At 42.3% G+C, this 21,832-nt stretch overlaps 1 protein-coding gene across 3 annotated transcripts in view; it reads left to right on the top strand.

The window, feature by feature from the left end:
- The first annotated feature begins 19,834 nt into the window (after positions 1-19,834).
- The window catches only part of MAK (male germ cell associated kinase), a 70,458-nt gene continuing 68,460 nt past the window's right edge, over positions 19,835-21,832 (top strand). For all 3 annotated transcript variants that reach the window (XM_075270832.1, XM_075270830.1, XM_075270831.1), the window contains exon 1: positions 19,835-19,937. The gene's annotated coding sequence lies outside the window, so the exon portion shown is untranslated. The remainder of the gene's footprint in view (positions 19,938-21,832) is intronic.

The raw sequence follows: 21,832 nt of genomic DNA, 5'->3' as shown, positions 1-21,832 counted from the left end.
TACATTCAGCATTTCATAATATTCCTCAGATAACTATTAGTAACCTCATTGATAGTATGTTAAGGCGGGAGTGTATTTATGCATATGGTACTCATACTCAATACTGAGAAAACTGAGATGTTTTGAATATTGTTTCCATTTTTTAATAATTTTCATTTTATACATACCTAAATATATATATATATATATATATATATATATATATATTTATATACCGTATTTTTCGGACTATAAGACGCACTTTTTCCCCCCAAATTTCGGAGGAAAATGAGGGTGCGTCTTATAGTCCGAATGTGGGGGGAAGAGCGGATTTACAGCATGGCCGCGCTACTGCCACCGCTGGTTTTCTTCAGCGGCAGGAGCGTGACAATCTGCAGGCCCCGGCAGCTAAGACACTCCCCGGCATCCGCCGGTCTATTACAGCAGATGCCGGGGACTGTCTTAGCTGCCGGGGCCTGCAGATTGCCACACTCCTGCCGCTGAAGAAAACCAGCGGTGGCAGTAGCGCGGCCATGCTACAAATCCGCTCCTCCTCCGCAGGTCCCGGCAGTTTAAAGTTAGCCCCGGGGCCGGTCCCCACCGCTCCCATACCTTTAGTGATGCAGGCCGGCTCCTGCACGGCGAGGCCGCAGGAGCTGATCTGTTCCGATGACAGCTGGGAGCCTAATGAAGGCTCCCAGGCCTGTCATAGATATATATTACTATCGCGGCTGGTCTATGACACTCTGCGATAGTAATGTATAGAATCTCCCATAGACGGCAATACACTTGTATTGCCGTCTATGGGACTTGCAATCAAATGATTTCAGGTTCAAGCCCCCTAGGCGGGGGATAATAAAATAGTAAAAAAAAAACAAAAAAACCCACTTAAAAAAAATATAATAAAAAATAAAATAAATAAAAGTTCACCTCCTTTCCCTAGAATACATATAAAAGTATAGCATTACTGTGAAACATACACATTAGGTATCCCTGTGTCTGAAAATGCCCGGTCTACTAATATTTTTATCTACAGTGAACGTCAAAATCAAAAGTGCTAAACCGCTGGGTTTTTCTCACCGTTTTGGGGGGAAAAAAGTGCGTCTTATAGTCCGAAAAATACGGACTATATAAGTATATATAGATATATATATATACTTTTTGTGTGTGTGTGTGTGTATATATATATATATATATATATATATATATATATATATATATATATATATATATATATACACACACAAATCTCCCATAAAATAGTGGAAAAAAAGAAGCTTTAAAAAAAAAAAAAAAAAAAAGTTCTAAATCACTCCTCTCCCTAGAATACATATAAAAGTAGAAAATTACTGTTAAACACAAACACATTAGGTATCCCTGTGTCTGAAAGTGCCCGGTCTACTGAATATAGGGTATCTGCAGTGCTCCTCTTCCGTCGGGAAGGGGTTAATACGAGCCCTGCAGATTCCCTATATTCAGCCAGACTGAATTCCAAGTGGGGGGGAAAAACCCCAGTCCTCAAGCTCAGGGAAGGGCAGGCAGACAGACAACCAAAACACCCCCTCCCCTTCCCCAGTACCCAGCAACTACTGCACCCAAAAACTCCGGCCATTTTAATTTTTGAAATTTTCCAGTAGCTGCTGCATTTCCCCCCTCGGCTTATACTCGAGTCAATAAGTTTTCCCAGTTTTTGTGGTAAAATTAGGGGCCTCGGCTTATATTCGGCTTGGCTTATATTCGAGTATATACGGTATATATATTTATTTATATGTGAAGGCAAAAATATTTGAAGTTTAATATCAATATTCTACTATAGTGGAAACAAAAAGTTTTCCATATTTGTGAATGAATATGCAGATTTGTACTTAAAGAGCAGCTGTGGTGACAGATAACTAAATACTGAAAAATACAAGTTATTACATGACTTGAAGGTGCCGCAATATATAATATAAGGTAAAACAATTCTAAGAAAAACTAATATTTTCAGGCATCTATTTACAGCTATAGTAACATAAAGATAAATTTAAAAAAAAATTAATTAATAGCCTAAGGCTGAGGCTCCACATTGCGGAAATGCAGCTTTTTTGTTGCGGTTTTTTGAGGCAAAGCCAAGAATGGCTACAAAAGGAATGGGAAATATATAGGAAACTCTTATATTTCTACCTTCTGCTCAATCCACTCCTGGCTTTGGCTCAAAAAACTGCAAAAAAAAAAAAAAAAAAGCTGTGTTTCTACAATGTGGGGACTCAGCTTAAAGCGGTTTTCCCATGAATGTAATCATATTTAGATTTGGAGATAATTAAAAATTTAAGATTTTTGCAAATAATTAAAAAGAAACTTTTACATGAAAAATCTAATTAAAATACATAATGATCATATGCCAGAATTGCTACAAAAGTGTAGCCTAATCAACAGGGCTGCACTTGCCATGTGGCAACAACCTCTGGCAGTACTTCCTGGACCAGAGGTGACCGATCAGGGAGTAAAATATTGACTGCTACCTGTTGGAATAGTCGAATAGGTAGTGGAAGAATTTGTGCTGCACCACGGGAGGTGAATAAAAGAATGTGTGAAGATGCACAGATGAGCTGAGTCATGGTGAGAATAAGTGTTGGGTTTGTTAACATCGTAACACCCCCCCCCCCCCCCGGGCTTCCCCTTATGATACTCTAGCATCTGAGGAGATCCCAGAGTATAATAATGTTTTTTGGGTGACAAACAAGCTGAGCACAAAATTTTTGAAAAATATGGGTTGAAACACCTCCAAAAATGGGGTGTCATACTGTGTAAGGGCAAAGAAAGGAGGTAATACACTATGGGGGCCAGTAAAGGTGGTGTTATACTGTGGAGGCTAGTAAAAGGGGTGTTATACTATGTGTGGGTGAAATAAGGGTATTTTTTTGGTGGGCAAATGGAGGTGCATAACCCACACTTCTGCAGGTTTCCGTTTCCTGCATAAAACAGAGCAGGATACGGAAACCTGCAGGACTATTTCTCACCCATTCATTTGAATGGGTGAGAAACCGCCCTCCGCTCTCCGCCGCGAAACCGGGTTTTTTAATCTGGACACAGAGTCGGACATGCAGTACTCTGTGCCCGGATTTAAAAATCCGTTTTCGCGGCGGAGAGCATAAAATGCTCACCGATGCTCATGGCCGGACCCGGTCTGTGCTTTCCGTCTTCTGGCATGCAGAAGACGGAAAGCACAGAACGGAGACCAGAATGCAGGTGTGAACCTAGCGTAATACATTCCTAGAAACCTGGATTCCTTGGGGTTTGTATTGCTTATGATTTTGTGTTACAATGCATATTAACATTTTTGGATTTGCAGTGCAAAAAGACTTATACTTTTTCTTTCCTCTCTTTCATTGCCCTTTTTGATTTATAAAAATAAAATAAATATATAGACAAAAATATATATTGTAGGGTTATATAGTTACACTTACTAGGCTGCTAATTTGTTCATCTGGACTTCTAGACTTTAAGTGCATGGAATTAGTAGAAATAAAATGACAATTTAAAACGGAAATTATCAAGTGACTAGAACTCTGAAATCGTGCTGCTGCAGAAATGGAGAGTTGGCTGTAACTACAGCTGGAGCTCCCCTAGAGAAGGCAAGGAAGATTTATTACAATCCCTGCCCTTCTGATCGCTGTGCTAACAGCACTCAATGAGCGCTGTATACAAGGGAGTTGCCATGATGCAGCTTCCCTCTGGCCCAGTGGTCACGCGATCACCCGGGATCAGAGTCTGGTAGAGCCTCTGGGTCCTACAGGACCTAGATCAACGCTGTAGTTATGGAAAGGAGGCTGTATTCCTCCTGCAACTGGGGCTATATGTATAAGCCCCAGTTACAGGGGAAATCAGTCTCCCACTCCAAAAAAAAAAAAAGAGTGATCAGATGTCCCCAAAGGTCTAATATGACCTTATAGCGACACAATGTAAAAAAATAAATAAAGAGATGAAGTAGAAAAGTAAAAAAAAATGAAAGTAAAGTAAAATAAAATAATAAAAAAATAAATAAAATAATAAGCCAATAACGTGCACCTATTATAGGTTCTAGCCTCAACCCAACGACACAATACTAAATAAAAAGTTACTGTAACAGGAACTATTAGGAGGCATTCACACAAAGTAACACGGCGCTGATTCTGGCACAATAACTCACGTAAAAATCATGGCTGCAAAACAGAATCCCATTGACTTCAATAGGTTCCATTTAATGCGCGTAATACATTGAAATCAATGGGAGGCTTTTTAACCCATTGATTTCAGCGCCGCGTTACTCCGTGTGAATGCCCCCTTAAACAGGAAAAACTATTTTAGAAAATTTTTTTAGTAGCACTTTGTGCTAGAAAAAACAAAAAACAAACAAACAATGTGAAAAAAGACCCATTTCCGTCTTTTGTTTATATTTTCCTGGATATCAAAAAAAATTAAAAATGTGCAAAAATAAAAATTAATCCCTATATGTCACTGAAAAAAGATGCATAAATTAGTTGAACAACACAAATGATAAAAATGTTATAGCCCTCAAAACCAAATATACAAGAAACTCAAAAATTTGTCTGGTCCTCAACCAGAAATTGGCCCGGTCTGAGGTGGTTAAGCTGCATATAAATAGAGTAGAGAGAAGCCAGAACATCAGAAGGGCAAAGTGGATCGGATTCATGCGAAATCCCATCCCCACTTTGCGGAAGAAATCACAGCACGGACACGCTGCGATTTGCTAAGCTGTTGCGGCTTTGCAAATTGCAGCATGTCAGTTATATTTTCAGAAACGCCGGGAGCTTTCCTGTAGATATAATGTTAAGAGAAAGTCCGCAGAGGAAAACTCAGTGAACTTTCTCTTAAAAGCGCTGCCGAAAGAACTGCAATGCGCTCACGCAGCGGTTCTTTACATTGCGCTTGAGCGCTGCGATTATGGCCCGTGGGGGCCTTAGCCTTAAAGTATTTGTTGCCTTTGACAGTTGTTCTTAACCTTTGGCTTTAAAGCCCACTATTTCAGATTCCTACATAATAATTTATTCTGTCAACAAATAGTTTCTCTTATTTGCACATTCTTCAAGTGGTTTCTACATATTCAAAAAATAGTTAGATGAGCAGATTTGTTGGAAACAAGACAGCTTCAGAGGAAAACACAGATAAGGTCGATGTATTAGAATACTTCTATGTTCAATATCCATTATAGTATGTTTATATGTAGTGGAAATGCTATAGATTTTTTTGGCCGGATTTGAACACATAAAATATACAATGCAACACGTTTGCACATAAGAGGTTATTTTTTCCACAGAACAAATAGACTTGTGTGGATTTTAGACCCATAGCATAGTAAGACCTCATGCACATGGTCGAGTTTGCAGTCTGAGAGAGATTTTTATGCTCCGTTCCTTTCAAAGGATTGCACCATGTCCTTGGAGGATGCATGAAAATGAATTCAAATGGAACGGAACTCCCATTGAAATCAATGTAACATGGCGAGTACTCCCAAGTTCCTTTTGTTAAAAATTGAAACTCCCTTGGCGTGCACACTCTGTAGTGGGCATGAGGTCTTATTCTTTCTGCTGACTTTCACAGCAGAGATAGGCGATCCTCATGAGATGTGTTTTGATGAGTACTCATGAGGTTTGGCCCTCTGATTCATTTCGGAAGTGCCATTATCATGTTCTGGGGTCTCCTCAAACCCCAGATTGTAATAATTGGAGGCCAAACAGTTATACTTACCTTGCTTCATCCCTCCTGGGCATCCTGTGGCATTAGGGAGTCCCCTGATGTCTTCTTCAACCCTTTATGATGTCCATGTTCTCTTCTCCCAGCTTCTTGAATAAAAAGTGACCCATTAGCCAAAGAGTACAGTGATGTTTTATTTTCAACTTTTTCGTTGTTGCATTAACAAAGCCATAACTTTTTTTTTTTGTTGAGCCAATGTATTTTGAAGCTAATGGATCTTCTTTGGACATGATGAATAGGTGAGAGTCTAAGTAGATGTTTTCTATTTAACTCTAGGACAAATAGAAGCTGAAATTCTCTTTTCTTAAGTGCAATGCACCACCTAGTGTCTCCAAGAGAAACAGCTACCAAAGTTTTTAAATGCATTAGACTACAGGAAAAAGAAACAGAATTTGTCCACAGCTGGCCGGCCCACTGCAGATATAATATTGATGGCTTATTCTAAGCAGAGGCCATCCATATTAGAAAGATAGATAAACCCTTTAAAGAGGTTATCCAGGAATTCGAACTACCCATGTGGCGGACAAGAGGTGTAAAATTAAAAAAAGCATACCCTCTTGTCCCCAGTGCTCCGTTGTCCAGTGTCCATTCAGTCTGGTACCGGAGTATTCTTGCTGGGAGTCCTGCGTCTTATGTGACCAAATAAGAGGAAGATGAGACTACACGGACTGTTATATTTATCCCAATACACCCAACCCCCACCTCCCCATATAGCGGTCACCAACGAAGAGGAAGATGAGACTCCACGGACTGTTATACCACAAACCACCCACCCCACCCCCCCATACCCACCACTCACCCACCCGAATCCAACCCCCCCCCCCACACACACACACTTTACTAGCTTTGGCAATGCCAAATATCTATTCGGACGTGCCAATAAAGCTTTTTTTTTATTTTGATTTTGATGTGACTGTTGAGACCAGTTAGGTACAAGAGGTACAGGATTTCTAGAAATGAGGCACTACCATTAGACCAAACAGACTCTGGCAGGGGACAACAGGGTGCTATGGACAGGTGAGTATGCTTTTTTAAAGGGGTTATCACAGCCTAATTTTTTTTATGGCCCCCCACTGGTCCTCTTCATATAGTGGCCCCTTCACTGGTCCCCTATACTGTAATGGAGACCACTGATGGGGCTATTATATTGTATGGGAACTAACTTTCTGTGGGGGGGACATTAAAGAATGTGGGGCATTGGGGAGATATTAAAGGTATTGATGGGCTTAAATTTTCTATGATCTATCTACAGAATAGGCCATAAATACTTGATTGGTAGGGGCTAACACATGGCCCATCAGCTGTACAGAGCTGTTCCCTGCTCCTGTCCTGTACACAATATGGGGTCGAAAGTAAAAAGTTCTGTCTGCTGTTTGGCAGGCTGCCACTGACTTCAATAAGTGCTAAGATGGAGTGAAGGTGCCCCGCTGCTATACAGTGGAGAGAACTTTCTGCTTCTGGCCCTGTATTTTGTACAGGGTGGCTGGGTGGGCCCCTACCAATCAGGAATTTATGGCCTATCCTGAGGATACACCATAATAAAGTTAAGCCTGAACAACTCCTTTAATATTTCCCCCTAATGCTCCATACAATTTAATGTTCCATCTATACGATATTTGCCCCATCACTGCCCCACACAATATAATGGTCCCATGATATAGTCCCCATACAGTATGAGGGACCAGTGAAGTGGGCAACTATTTGAGAGTACCAGTGAAGTGACCACTGTATCCACATACAAGTGGACACTGTATGGGGGGAAGGGTACCAGGGAAGTGGCCACTGTAAGGGGGGGGGAAATAGTGAAGGGATTGCTGTATGGGCCATAGAGTGACCCCTTAACTGGTTTCTCTTATAGCAGTACTGGGTTATTACTTACTCGTCTGAGATAGACAGACAGACATTTTTGAAAACTCAGCTATTCCGCAGCAGTTTTTTCCGCCATGTGTGGATGGGATTAACCAAAAACTTATTCACTTTGCTGGTACTGTAAAACACAGCATTTTTCTACAGTGTTTCTGCAATGTGGAACCTCAGCCTTAGCTTCACATTTGTAACAGTACTCCCCCTATATGGCCAAGGTGTTTTAAAGGGGCTCTATCATTAGATTTGGCAATTTTAGATAATCATATGCCTGAATAGCCTTTAAAAAGGCTATTCAGGTGCTGCTAATCGTTTTAGAAAATACCTCCCCCCCCCTCTTTTTTATGATTTACTGGTAAAACGGATATGCTAATGAGTTCCTCCGTGCACACTGAGTTTTCTGTGTACCCCCCAGCGTCATACCTTGCTCACGCCCACCTCTGTTGCTTGTGCTCTAATTAGTCCTCCTCCTCCCTGTGAGTAACCGCCTCCAGCGTCAAATACTCGGCAGTAGAGAATTTAAATCTCGGGCATGCGCAGTAAGCATGCCCAAGCGCCATTTTCTTGTGGAGAACTCACAGTTCCACAAGAAATTCATAAAAATGGGGGGGGGGGGGTCTTTTCTAAAACAAATAGCAGGACCTGACTAGCCTTTTTAAAGGCTATGCAGGCATATGATTATCTAAAATTGACAAAAGCCAATGAAAGAGCCCCTCTAACTAGCAGGAAACTGCATAAGGAATCCACCTATTAGCTTTTAAGTTAAGGTCACATGTAGCAAAAAGCAAAAGCCAGGAGTAGATTTATCAGAAGGTAGAAGTTTAAGTACTTCCTATATATTTTCAATTCTTTTTGTGGACATTCTTGCCCTGGCTAAAAAAACCGCAGCAAAATCTGGAACACAAAAAGCTGCATTTCCACCACGTGGAGCCTCAGCCTTTCACAGTCTTCTCTGCATTTTTTCTTCCCCTATTAAATCCATATATACATTTTTTGGACTCAAATGTCAGTCTCTAAGATTAAAATGTTTAAACGTGTGGGACTCCTTTATACACATTACACATGGAAAGTATTTTTCAAGTTCATTTTACGGTTATTAGAAATAAAGAAGGACTACTATACCCTCTGTAATCACGGCAGCATGTTCAGCATCATTGTAGCGATATAGTTTTCCAGTTTAATATATAGTGACAGCAAAATATACTTCAAAGATGAGTTTTACAAAGATGTGTAACTAGTGATGCTGAAGCTCTGCTTCACATCACTTCTATAACAATGCCACTTATTGCATTGATGTTAATGGAGACAGATGAGCCAACTCTGGAATCCCAATTATTTTTAATGATTAACCCAGGTGCACAAATCTGCAGAAGCTCAGAAAATGAATCATCCTTTATAAATGGGTCTCTGTTACTTTCAACATTGTTTTCCTTTAACTGTACACAATAGGGTTCAAGTATCGACTGTCCTCCAAATAAAAATACGTCAGAAAATATATTGGTTGATTTACGGTATATACTATATTTAGACAGGTATTCTCACTAACAAGACTTATCTATACCTATGAGAGGTGATAACTAAAACTGGGGACTTATATAGTCTATGAGACTGATGGAGCATAGCACACTTACCCATATAAGTGGTAGCCACTAGAGATGAGCGAGTAGTATTCGATCGAATACCTCGCTGCCGTAGAAATGCGTGTAAGCGGCCGATCACCAAGGGGTTAAGCACATCGAATATTCGATGCGCTTAACCCCTTGGTGATGGGCCGCTTACACACATTCCTATGGAAGCGAGGTATTCGATCGAATACTACTCGCTCATCTCTAGTAGCCACATATGCGCATCACCTCTCTATTCACAATGAGGACTCATGGACTCTGTACTCAAGATTGCTAGGGATCATAGTGGTCAAGTACTTACTGTTATTCTGTAGGTAGGGGGAAATTCTGGTTATTGGAGAAACCCCTTTTAGTACAGAAACGGAAACTTGATCCCGTTATAAGTTAATGGTATCAAAATCAATATTATTTTACAAATGGTTCTGTCGTAATGTCAAAGAAAGAATATTACTAAAAAATGTCTGCATCTTATTGTCCAAAGTAAAACAGCTTCCATAATGATCAGGATGGAATAGTGTAAAGTGCTTCACCCAATCACAGCCTCAACATTTCCTTGGAGAGCAGGGCCATTTTATCACATTGAACCCTGTTAATGCCTCCTTTGAACCAGCCCACTCATATCATGTCCCTTTGTATCCCAACATAATAATAGCATTAATTCCTTAATTATGTCCTCTAAGCAGCCTGATCAAAGTATAATGCCTCCTTATTGGCCACATACAATATATTACCCCACATAGTATAATGCCTCATTAGTGTCCCATCAAATAGTAAAGTGCCCCTGCCGTGGGACCAGAAAATATAATGCTCCTCAGTGGTCCATCACACAGTCAAATGCTCCTGCAGTGACCCATTACACATTAAGATGACATCTCAGTACCCCATCAAACATTAAGATGTCCCACTGACACCCATCACACATTAAGATGCCCACCCTGAGTGGTTCATCACACATTAAAGGGTTTATCAAGTTTTTACGAGTGATGACTTATCCTTAGGATAGGCCATCAATATTAGATCTGCGGGAGTCCAACTTCAATTGAACGATGCTTCAGTACTGACACCCACCACTACAGTTTGTACAGTGAGTGAGCAACACAGCCTGCAGAATGTAAACATTACCAGTGCCGCTTTGGATAATATACCACATTAACCAAGAATAATAACCATACTATCTAGTCCGTTTCTATGGTGCTTCTTAGGGGCTCCAGATCTAGTGTTGTCTAGTGCTCAATACTCATCGCGCCTCCCAGTCTCAGACTAGTAAAGGAATGATTGGTGGATATTTCAGAGTTCCAACACTGTATTCAACTGTATCAGCATCCTCAGGAGTGGAAATCAGGACCCGCCACAAGGAGCAGTTGTCCTGCTGTCCTGGGAGACAGATAGTATGTCCCACCTTCAACTCTATCTGCATTGTCTTGACATAGAGTTGAGTACAAGGATGAAGCAGGGAGTCTTCAGCTCCCTACTTCACCATACATTTCCTGTAGCTGCTGCTTGCATCTTGGAAACAGGCAAGCACAACGTAGTGACATCAAAATAGAGACCAGATTGGGGAATGGGGAAAGGTGAGTATTGCTTTTGCCACAAAGAGGGGGCATTATAATGCATAGAAGCCATTATTCTAGAAGGCATTATACTGTGTGGGGCACTAGAAGAGGGCATTAAAGGGGCTCTATCATTGGTGCACCCCGGAAGTCTCATCGTGCACCCGCTGTGCTATTCTTTCCTATGTATGTGTACAGCACAAGCTGATAATGATGATGATGACTCAGCTTCCTGCTTGCACACACAGATAGGAGAGAGGAGGCTGCTGGGAACTTCCTGTGCTGGCTGGAAGCTAATTAGCATATGAATTAAAAACGGGCTCATTCAAAAACCACTGAGGCAATTTACATACAAAATGTAGGTGTGGAATAGACTTTCTAAAGGCTATGCAATTAGGTGAATACCGTAGTTAAAAATTACTTTTCCCAATGATAGAGCCCCTTTAAAATGTTTGTTGGATACAAGAGGGCATTATACTATATGGGGCCGCTAAATGGACATTATACGTTTGAGGGGGCACAAAGGGAATGGGTGGGATTGAGCACGGTGAAATGGAGCATAATCACCTACACTACCGTATGTTAAGTGAGGAGGTAAATAGAATTTCAGTTTCATTCCCCCTTTCACGAGACAATGGTGATATTTTATATAAAGAAATGTGGACTGTACTTGGACTGTCCTTTGTGCTTCGCAATCCACAGAGAAAAGATGGAAAATGAAAGCAATCTTACAGTGACTTCTGCTAAATGAATTTCAAGCATACAACAAATGACATCCTCTTCAACTACAAAGGGTAAAAAGGATTTCTAGCCTTTAAAGCAAGTTTTAAGGGCTAGTTCACACGTGGGCAAAGGGGAGGTTTTTGACAGCGGAATTCGCTTCAAAAACCTCTCCTTTAACATGGTGGTCTATGTAGACCACTAGCTTTTTTTTTCCTCCTAGCGTTTTCCGCCTGAAGAAGCGACATGACCTTTCTTCAGGCGGAAAACGCCTGAAGAATTGCATAGAAGTGAATGGGAGGCGAAAACCGCGCGGTAAAAAACCGCGCGGTTTTTTGCACACAAAAACCGCGCGGTTTTTTGCAAAAAACCGCGCGGTTTTCGCCTGCAGTTTCTATAGCACATATAGGAAAAAAAACCCTAGCGAAAACCGCTAGCGAAAACCGCGTCAAAAACCTCGTCAAAAACCGCGCGGAATGCAAAAAACAGCGTCAAAAAAACTCCTCGAGGTTTTTTACCTCGCACAAATAAGCTAGGCGGTTTTCACGTGTGAACTGACCCTAAGTGAAACGTTTACAAAGAAACATCTCTGAGTCAGAAGAGAGCACTTTTATAGCAAAAAAAGCCACCATAACCTGCAAAATAAGTAATGTGACATGATGAGTGTGTACTTTCCTCTGGACATTTTTCCTCTGGATGTTTAGAAAAGTACAATACAATAAATATACCTATGTCATTAAATTGCCTTTTATGCTGGGTGTCTAGAGGTGTGCACTTCAAGCTGCACCAAAGACCCTCAGCACCATCTTCTTTTTGGTTGAAACTGGAACAATAAGTAAAGCGCCATTTCAGAGACCAGACCATCTTAGTGCCTATGTCTGCACAGTCTGCTAAATAAAAAAAAAAAAAATACAGTGCAAATCCCAATATATTCATGCATTTCTCCTCTTTTATTGCTTTAAATTGCTGCCTGTAACCCATTAATTGCCCAATTGTTTTGCACCTTTTTTGGTCTGTACAGCACTATTTATAATGTACTATATGTAAATAAAGTGATAGAGAAAAAAAAACAAAAAAAAAACACAAAACGAAACTAATTTGAAATCACAAAAAAAAAACACCCCAGTTTGGGTTGAAAGATGAGAACATGGTCAGGACAGGAGTTGATTGTTAACAACTAACCCTCTCACCTACCCTAGAATACCAAGAAATGAGGCACTACCCTATACCACTGAGGTTATTCTCCTATTTCTTCCCTGTTTACCTATATTTGTATAACTTTGGAGTGTGTTTTAGAATCAGGTATGTCTCATAATCTAGAAAGTATGGAACATAGAAAATTGAATACCAGCAAAACAATCTCCTTGGAGGTACGTGATGAAGCTCTCACATCACTGAATATAACAACCAATCCTCAGGGCTCACTCTTTGGCCTGCATTATTATACAGACATGGAAGCTATCTTAAAAGTCATCTGGCATAATGGCTCTGTGCCTGTGAATGATTCTATGGTCCAACTAATTCCAGATGTACACTGCACCATTTGCTCGAACTAATCAGAGACTGTGGCTGCTCCTACTGGTGGGTTCACCCGATTCACCTGATAGTCAGGAAGACCTCAGAGGTGTATGTGCTCGGACATCACAGAAATCTGGTGTCACGACCTGAATTCTGGTAATAAAATTGTGTATTTTTCTGGTGGGGATTTGATCCGGTGTTGTGTGGTCTTCGGGTGGTTTCCTTGCCATTAGTCCATTCTGTTTGTGCATTTAGTGATGGCCATCAGAATATGCTTGAGGTTCTCTGGAGCGAACCTCAGGTGTTGGTCGTTGTCATTATCCTTTGGGACGATTCTGGGGCCTTTATTAGGAGGAGGGCTGGTTTCACTAGTTGTTGGTTTTTGTGGTTACCACCTAGAATTTGTGGCTCAGGAAGGAGTATAGTTTTGGTAGTATTACAACTGACTAGGAAGTGGTGTGAGTGTTGCCTTGTGTGTGAGTCTGGTTTTCCCCTCCACACTTCTACTCTGCCCTGTCCTTCAGTTCTGTTTGTCTGACACTATCTGGTTATTTGTGATGTTTGGGTTCCAGTTTGTTTTGCCCCAGTCCTGTGTTAACCCTTTCCTCACCTCTCCACTGTCCCTCTCCTCATTCTCTTGTTACGTATTGTGTTGTGCTGCGTGTCTGTTGTGCAGCACACCCCATCCTGTTTGTGTTGTCTGCAGATGCACCTTGGTTTCTGTAGGGGTGACCACCTTAGCATCCCCAGTCCCTAACTCTCTTGTAGCGCTCGCCCTATCTATCGCCTAGGCCTTTGTGTTATAGAGCCAGGAGTTGTCGGGGCCAAGGCTAGCTTGGGAACAGCTGACCACCACCCGCAGGCAGGGCCTAGCTAGCCGCCGTAGCGTCAGGGAAAGTCTCCCACCCCTGTTCCCTTAGCGGTGCAGTCTGCAGTCCGGATTCTGGGTCTGGGCATAGACACGAACGTGACATCTGGATAAACACATGAAGGAAGGGGAGAAGGAAACACAGCCCACTATTTCAGGAGGTAGTGCAAATGCAAGCATGAACCAAAATCAAGATGTAATGTCCATATATGCATAAAATCCCACATTTAAGAGTAAATTGCACGGTTTAAACTCCACGATTAGGAGCAATTCAAATGTCACTTAAAAGGAATTTCATCCAAGGAAAACCAGCAATCTTCAGTTATATAAAAAATCGGCATTGCTTTATTCTTTACAGATTGTTTTTTTAAAAAAACATGTACAAAAAATTTTTTTTTTAGTGCTTCAAAAAACGCATGACACGCATAGCATAGTATGACTCACATAAAGCGTAGAGGAGCGCTGGAACTGTCGCGTTTCAGTACCGTGTGTACCTTAGTCATAGCCTCTAACATCTGGATGGCCTATTTACCTCCCTCCACACTGACCCCATCTTCAGTCATAACTGGATGGTGCAGGAGCGCCTCACACCCCTTCCTCAGCAACACAGAAGGAGATTTTGACAACAAGCTCCACAATGAACTCCCATCGAGCTCCACCTGGAGAGAGTCAAGTGTCAGCATCCATCATTCTAGAGTTTTCTATTCTCTTACTGGAGCAAGCATTATCGACATCTCCTTCGCCTGACCTATATTGGACTGTGAGCTTAGTAAAGATAAAACTTATTATTGTAAGTACCACATCAATAAACTAAATGGCCATGGAATAGTCCTATCAACTGAGAACCAGTACACTCCTGACCCATGATATAGAGGTCAGGAGTGGTCAGTGTTACATAATACCGATGGACAATGACCCAAAACATAAAGCGAAAGCAGTCCAGTAGTATATTAAAGCAAAGAAATGAAATATTCTTGAATACCTGCTTTTTCTATTCACTACATCTGTGTCCAACCCCCACCTGGCTGCCTCTCTATACACTTCTATGTGGAACTAGTGGCCACTATATTTTGCTCCACCTACACTAGACAGTGTCTTTCTGAAAACCGTTGCAAAATTAGCTCCTGTCAACTAATACTAAGAATCCCACTCATTTCACACTGACATGAAAACTGCTCAGGTCCCCAAGCTCATAAAGTGCTGCACCCACAGAGTCTGAGGACACCAGATCCCTAGTTGTTCGGCAACCAGCACCAACAAATGTAACCTGTTGCAGCATCCCAATGGACCCTGCTTATATTGTTTGTAGTTTATCGTTTTTGGGTTGTACATATCGTTTTTTATGTGTTTTTCCCCTGTATTATTGTGTGTTTACAGCTTCCCTTATGTGTCATCCCTCATGGTATTTCCCCACTGTTGGCTACCGCTCTGTTTTAGAGGGCTTGGTACAGCCCTGGCCAATCACAGGCCACTGGGTTGGGCGTGGAGTCTCCAGAGGACCGCAAAGAATATTACTTTAATTTGGAGTGGAGTAAAGGCACCCCATCACCCTTACAGTCTGGGCATCCCTCATCCCAGGCCTGGGAGTAGCCAACCAGGTGGAGAGTTCTTTGTTATAAGTTCTGAGAATAAAGTTTTAATTTGGTTCAACTGCACCACTGCCTTTTGAGTCATTCCTCGCTTACCATCGGGCCCTTCTGAACACCACTATATGGCTTAGGATAAGAGAGGACCCGTCTCCAACTGGAAGTGCCCCGGGGGAACAACTACCGCCACCATCGATACCAGGCAGGCCACCCTCATCAGTGTCCAGCCTGGGAAGTGGCCTGGAGGAGTTTGGTTGAGTGTACTCAGCCAACCCTGTAACATTATCACTACTACGCCCATCCTCTGGTACTTTCTATTGGGTTGAAGCACTGTCTAGCTGAAAGAGAGACAGCAAGTCAGCAAGTATGTTTAAGTCACTCAACAATTCATTCTAAAACAGCACATGCCATAAATCACCTGCACAACTATGGGTAGTAATTCAAGCAAGGCCAGATCCTTCAAGAACTCAGCCCTCTCCCAGGACTCCAGAGACAGTTCAGAGCACACTGATATAATGCGCTCCAAACCCCGTGGACGCAGTTGCATCAATATAAATCTTAAATCCGCATTGGACACCAATGAGCCATTAAACTAATAAACTGCCAAATCAGTTTGCAACTTGGGGCACAGATATGAAAGGTGTTCAATAAGTTATTTAGCTTAGTATGTTCTGTTAGTGTTATACTAGGTTCACACAAAGCGTTCGTCTCTCTGTTGTTGGGGTCCACACGAGGACCCGAAAGACAGAGAGCCCTTCTGCTGAAAAAGTGGTTACCTGCGGACCCCTACAAGAAAAGTCCTCTGTGCTGGACTTTTCTTTCCACTGATTTTAGATGCAATCTGCAGTAGAGTCTTCTACAGAGACTCCAACATGGAGGTGAACAGCTGTTGTTTCCCATGGGTTCTCTAACTTTGCGAGTCCCTTTCTCGATTTACACAAAATCATACTATTTCTTGAAATCAACTATAATCAATGTATTATGACACTTATACACTATCATTTTACCATAATTGGCTTGTCATTATATTATTTTAACTAAAATTGTCTTATATCCTAATTGACCCGCCTTCTTTAAAGCGTATCTAGAACCTGCGTTGATAAGACTTGGCAAAACAGGGAGTCAACTGAAGTTCACCCCCATTCAGGGCAACCTGTTGAAACATCTTCAAAGAAAATGTGCCATAAAGTGGAGGCCATGATTTTGGAAGATCACCAGGTCAAAGTCAGTGTTATAACTTATGAATTAGGCATTTCAGTTAGCAGTTAGAAACACTGTCTCTTTTTGACGTCTCTGACCATTAAACCATCAACTGTGCCGCTACCTGAACCAAATTTACCTGCAGCAACAGACTAGACAGACATGGACACATTCTCAACAGGCTTCACTTAGAGGAGCCCCCCACCAGGCCTTCACTGGAGAAGTCAGGAAAAATAGTCTAGGAATCACAGAGGGGAGGCCACATCACCACAAGACATTGCAAGGTCCACAACCTCAACTTCCTCCAATATGACTAACTTTCTCTTTCGATGGGAGCTGACAGCTCCGCTTCCCTGTCTCAGAGATGTAGCTGGTCTGCTGGGCAAATAGCTGGTTCTCTTCCCCCAGGAACTGCAATGTGCTCCTTCAGTAGATGTTCACGGCTTGAACGTTAGCTAGTGATGTGATGTGACCTGACAGCTCTCTTAACCTTGCCCCCCTTGTAGATAACACCACCCATATGTGGCTAACCTGGACCCCCACACAGCTAACCCCACCTTAAAATGGGTCACTCATTTTCCTTATAACCTAATAGTATGACGTCCTGTGGCTGACAACAGTCAAGAACAGTCATACAATTAGGTTAAAGGGATTCTACTAGAGATGAGCGAGTACTGTTCGGATCAGCCGATCCGAACAGCACGCTCCATAGAAATGAATGGATGCACCTGGTACTTCTGCTTTGATGGCGGCCGGCCGCTTAAACCCCCGCGTGCCGGCTACGTACATTCATTTCTAGTTTCTAACATTAAAAATCTTTTTTTGTGTGGATAAGACGTCGGACGTCGTCTCCTACATTTAGATGGGATCTCCGCCACACCGTTCCTTAGTAATACCGGTTTTTACCGGTATGTAAATTAGTTCTCTGGCAGCGATGGAGGCGGGCCCCAGGGCTGAAAATGCGATGAGGGCGTCCCCACCGCTGCCCGAGAACAGGATCTTGAGCCGCCTCTATCTTCTGCTGGATCCTCCCCTTCTTTCTTCAGCAGCGTCACCTCTGTCGGCTCTTACACTAGTAGAGAACTCGGAACTATGGCCGCACATGCGCAGTCGGCTCTACTAGTGTAAGAGCCGACAGAGGTGACGCTGCTGAAGAAAGAAGGGGAGGATCCAGCAGAAGACAGTGGCGGCGCAGGATCCTGTTCTCGGGAGAACTAATTTACATACCGGTAAAAACCGGTATTACTAAAGAGCCAGCTCTTTTTAGTGAGAACATAACTGACGATCACTGGCATCACATCTGTTTAGCAGATCTGTTAAATGGATGCAAAAAAACCAGATGCAACAGATGCAAACTGATGGCCATTCATTTACATAGAGATCAATGTTAAATAAAAAAATGAATCAGTTTCAGTCCATTTTTTTGGAGGCATACAAAAGTATGGTATGCTACGTTTTTGCCTAGTTTAAAAAAAAAGAAAAACAGAAATAGATCTTCTTTTCTTTTGATGTCTATGTATGACCATCAGTTTGTGTCTCTTCTTTTATATCTGTTAAAGGGATTCTACCACTAAAATACTTTCTTTTCTAGTTACCACGTCGGAATAGCCTTTAAAAAGGCTATTCGTCTCTTACCTGTGGAAGTGCTCTCCGCCGCGCCGTTCGTTCAAAGTACCGGTATGCTAATTAGTTCTCTCGCAGCGATGGGGGCGTCCCCATCGCAGGAGCAGTGATGGAGGCGTCCCCATTGCAGCTCGAAAACCGACCGCAGCGCCGCCTCTATGGTCTTCTGTATCCTCCCCTTGCTTCTTCAGCGTACTGTCGGACGCCTGCGTAGTACGCTCTGTTCGACGAAGATTGCCGAACGTACTGCGCATGCGCGAAATTGCGGTCCCAGCCATAGTGCGGGCACCGCACTTTCGTGCATGCGCAGTACGTTCGGCAATCTTCGCTGAACAGAGAGCATACTGCGCAGGCGTCCGACAGACGCTGAAGAGGCAAGGGGAGGATACAGAAGACCATAGAGGCGGCGCTGCGGTCGGTTTTCGAGCTGCAATGGGGACGCCCTCATCGCTGCGAGAGAACTCATTAGCATACCAGTACAAACCAGTATTTTGAACGAACGGCGCGGCAGAGAGCACTTCCACAGATAAGAGACGAATAGCCTTTTTAAAGGCTATTCCGACGTGGTAACTAGAAAAAAATGTGTTTTAGTGGTAGAATCCCTTTAAATGGATGTTCTAAACTGATGTAAAAAACATAATCTGAATAGAGCCTAGGGAGCTCTCACATGGATTAAACACGTGTGTATTTTTGCAAAATACACGTGTAAAAATACATGTGTAAAAATAAGACTCCCATTGATTTCAACGACATTGTACATGCGTATTTTTACAGGCGTATATTATTTTATCACTGCAACAACATCTTACTGTGGCGAAAATGCCGGCTGTAGAAAATGAAGAGGAATTCCTCTACATTTTCCACCATGTGAACATATCCTTTCTATGAGCGAGTAGTATTCGAGCGAATACCACGCAGGAAAAATCCATTGAATTCAATGCAAAAACCTCCTCGTGCTCCTCATCCTGCTACTTCCGGAACTTGGAGGATCCAAGGTGTCGAACTTTGGTTTCCATGGAAACCGGAACAACATTCCCGTTTTTTCCCATACACTATAATAGGATTCGATATTCGAACGAATACTACTCGCTCATCTCTAATCCTTTCCATAGATATAATTGACGTGCTGTGATTTCCAAAAATGCCATTTCCATGCAAAGTGGATGGGGTTCACTGGAATACTACAACTATTCAGGACCTGGCCACTAGGGGGCCAAAGGTATTGCCAGTAATGGGAACTAGCTCACAGAGGCGGGTATTTCCATTGACTAATAAGCGTCTCTCTTCTGGTACAGGCTATTTAGCCACGGCCATTCCCTTCTCAGTGAGCAGCATTCCCGCTTCTTCCTCACGTCTGACCGCACGTGTCAGGAACTGAGGCGCACCTGTGAGAGACTTTCCATCCGCACCTCCTGTTGTCATAGACACCGCTTTCCCCGCCCCATTGCACTCCCCAGTGGATGAACACGGATGTCAGTCACACTTGCTCCGCCCACCTCTACCCATATTGGGCCCTAACTAATGATGTCACTGTGCGCGTAATCTCTGCGCCCCGCCCACCTAGCGCTGGCTGCTGTTACCAAGGAGACGAGTCTCACACACTTCCAGAAACCTGGGAGCACGGGGGTAAATCACGTGACCCGACAGAAGGAATCCCCAAATTCAACTAAAGGTGAGAAAGAACAAATGCACAGCCATAGCCCCGTGTGTACAGTCCTGTAGTGTAGCCCAAGCTAAGGAGATCATTAGGGGCAGTAACGCGATCTATATAAGCTCACGTTCACATTTATTCCGCTTGTACTTATTTACTTATGTTACAAATGTGACAGAAGTAGCAGCGTTTATACTACAAGGCTCAGTGTGACCTGTTACTTGTTACTGCCAGGAAATAATGTCACATCGGCTACCTGTCATGTCATAGCGATCTATCCTGCTGTGTGACATCTACAATCCCTCTGCTATATATCTTCTGTGTCTATCATCTAATAACATATCTCTTCTGTCTGTCTGCTGTCTGTTGTTTATCTATTTTGCTATCACTTTGTCTGTTATCTACCTATCGCTCTGAGATCTATCTTCTCTCCACTGTGTATATTCTGTCTATATAGCATCTCTCATCTATCTATCTATCTATCTATCTATCTATCTATCTATCTATCTATCTATCTATCTCCTCTCCACTATATATCTTTTGTATATAATCGGTATGCTATCTATCTATCTATCTATCTATCTATCTATCTATCTATCTATGTCTCCACTATATATTGTCTGTCTATATATCATCTCTCTATTTGTCATCTGTCTATCTATAATCTCTCTGCTACCTTTTATCTCTCCACTATATATCTTCTGTCTATATATCATCTCTCTGCTATCTATCTATCTATCTATCTATCTATCTATCTATCTATCTATCATCTCTCTGCTATATATCTTCTGTCTATATATCAACTCTTTGCTATTTGTTATCTATCTATCATCATATCTCTGGTGTATTTCTATCTGCTGTGTGTCATCTATCTATCTATCTATCTATCTATCTATCTATCTATCTATCTTCACCTACCTATGTGTCTCAACTATCTTCATATCTCTATTATAGTTGAGCCTGTAGATAAATAGTTCTATATATATCTCCCAATTGTTCCAGATTCAGCAAACAGTCCACAATTTCTGGTGCTATCCCAGTTGTTGGGCAGCATAAATAACTTCAACCCCTTAGGATACAGATAGTGTTGGATACAGAGGCGTAAATATAGGGGGTGCAGAGGTAGCAATCGATAAAGGGCCCTGCCACAGATTTTACATTGGGACCTAGGAGCTTCAGGTTATACCTCTGATGGAATACAGTGGTGAAGCTGGAGTCTTCTGCTCACTGCTCCACCATGTTACTACATTGCGCCAGGTGCTTCTGTCCGCCGAGAGCAGAAACCAGAGTGGACATGTAGATAGCTCTGAGGGTAGGGGACAAGCTGAGTATTTTTTTTTTTTTTGCATTTTACTGTGTGGGAACATTACATTTTATGGGAGCACTAAAGAGGCATAATATTGTGTGGCGTACACTAATGGAGCCTTTATATTGTGTGTGGGCACTAGACTTTGTGGGAGACACGCAGGAGGCTTCATGGGGGCACAGAGGAACTGAGTGATATTTGAGTATCCAAGGAGGTGTTAATAGGACTGGACTAGGTTAGAGGCATGGTTTATCATACATAAATTTCTTATTTCCGTTCTCTGAAAGTTGAGAAGCAGTGCCGGAACTACCGCTATAGTGGCTGTTATGCGGCCTACTGCTACCTTTTTTTTCTGTTTAATATGCCGTTACCTGTTTTCACTTACTGATCCTACTCCTGCCCACAGTTGCCTCTGGAAAATACTGTGGGCAGGAGCAGAGATCGGTAAGTAGGGCCATGGCACTTAAGAGTATTTGTTGTGCAAACCTCGTAGAGTCACTTCGTGGTTTTATTCGGACTGAACATGTCTGAAATAAAACTGCTATTATTATACTCTGGGGTCACTTCAGAACAGGGGAGGTGGTTAATACAACAGTGTTACTCACTTCTC

Source organism: Leptodactylus fuscus, chromosome 4, assembly GCF_031893055.1.
Source record: "Leptodactylus fuscus isolate aLepFus1 chromosome 4, aLepFus1.hap2, whole genome shotgun sequence".
Classification (NCBI taxonomy): Eukaryota; Metazoa; Chordata; class Amphibia; order Anura; family Leptodactylidae; genus Leptodactylus; species Leptodactylus fuscus.
Note: the sequence above shows the minus strand (reverse complement) of the source record. Positions and strands in the feature narration are given on the sequence as shown.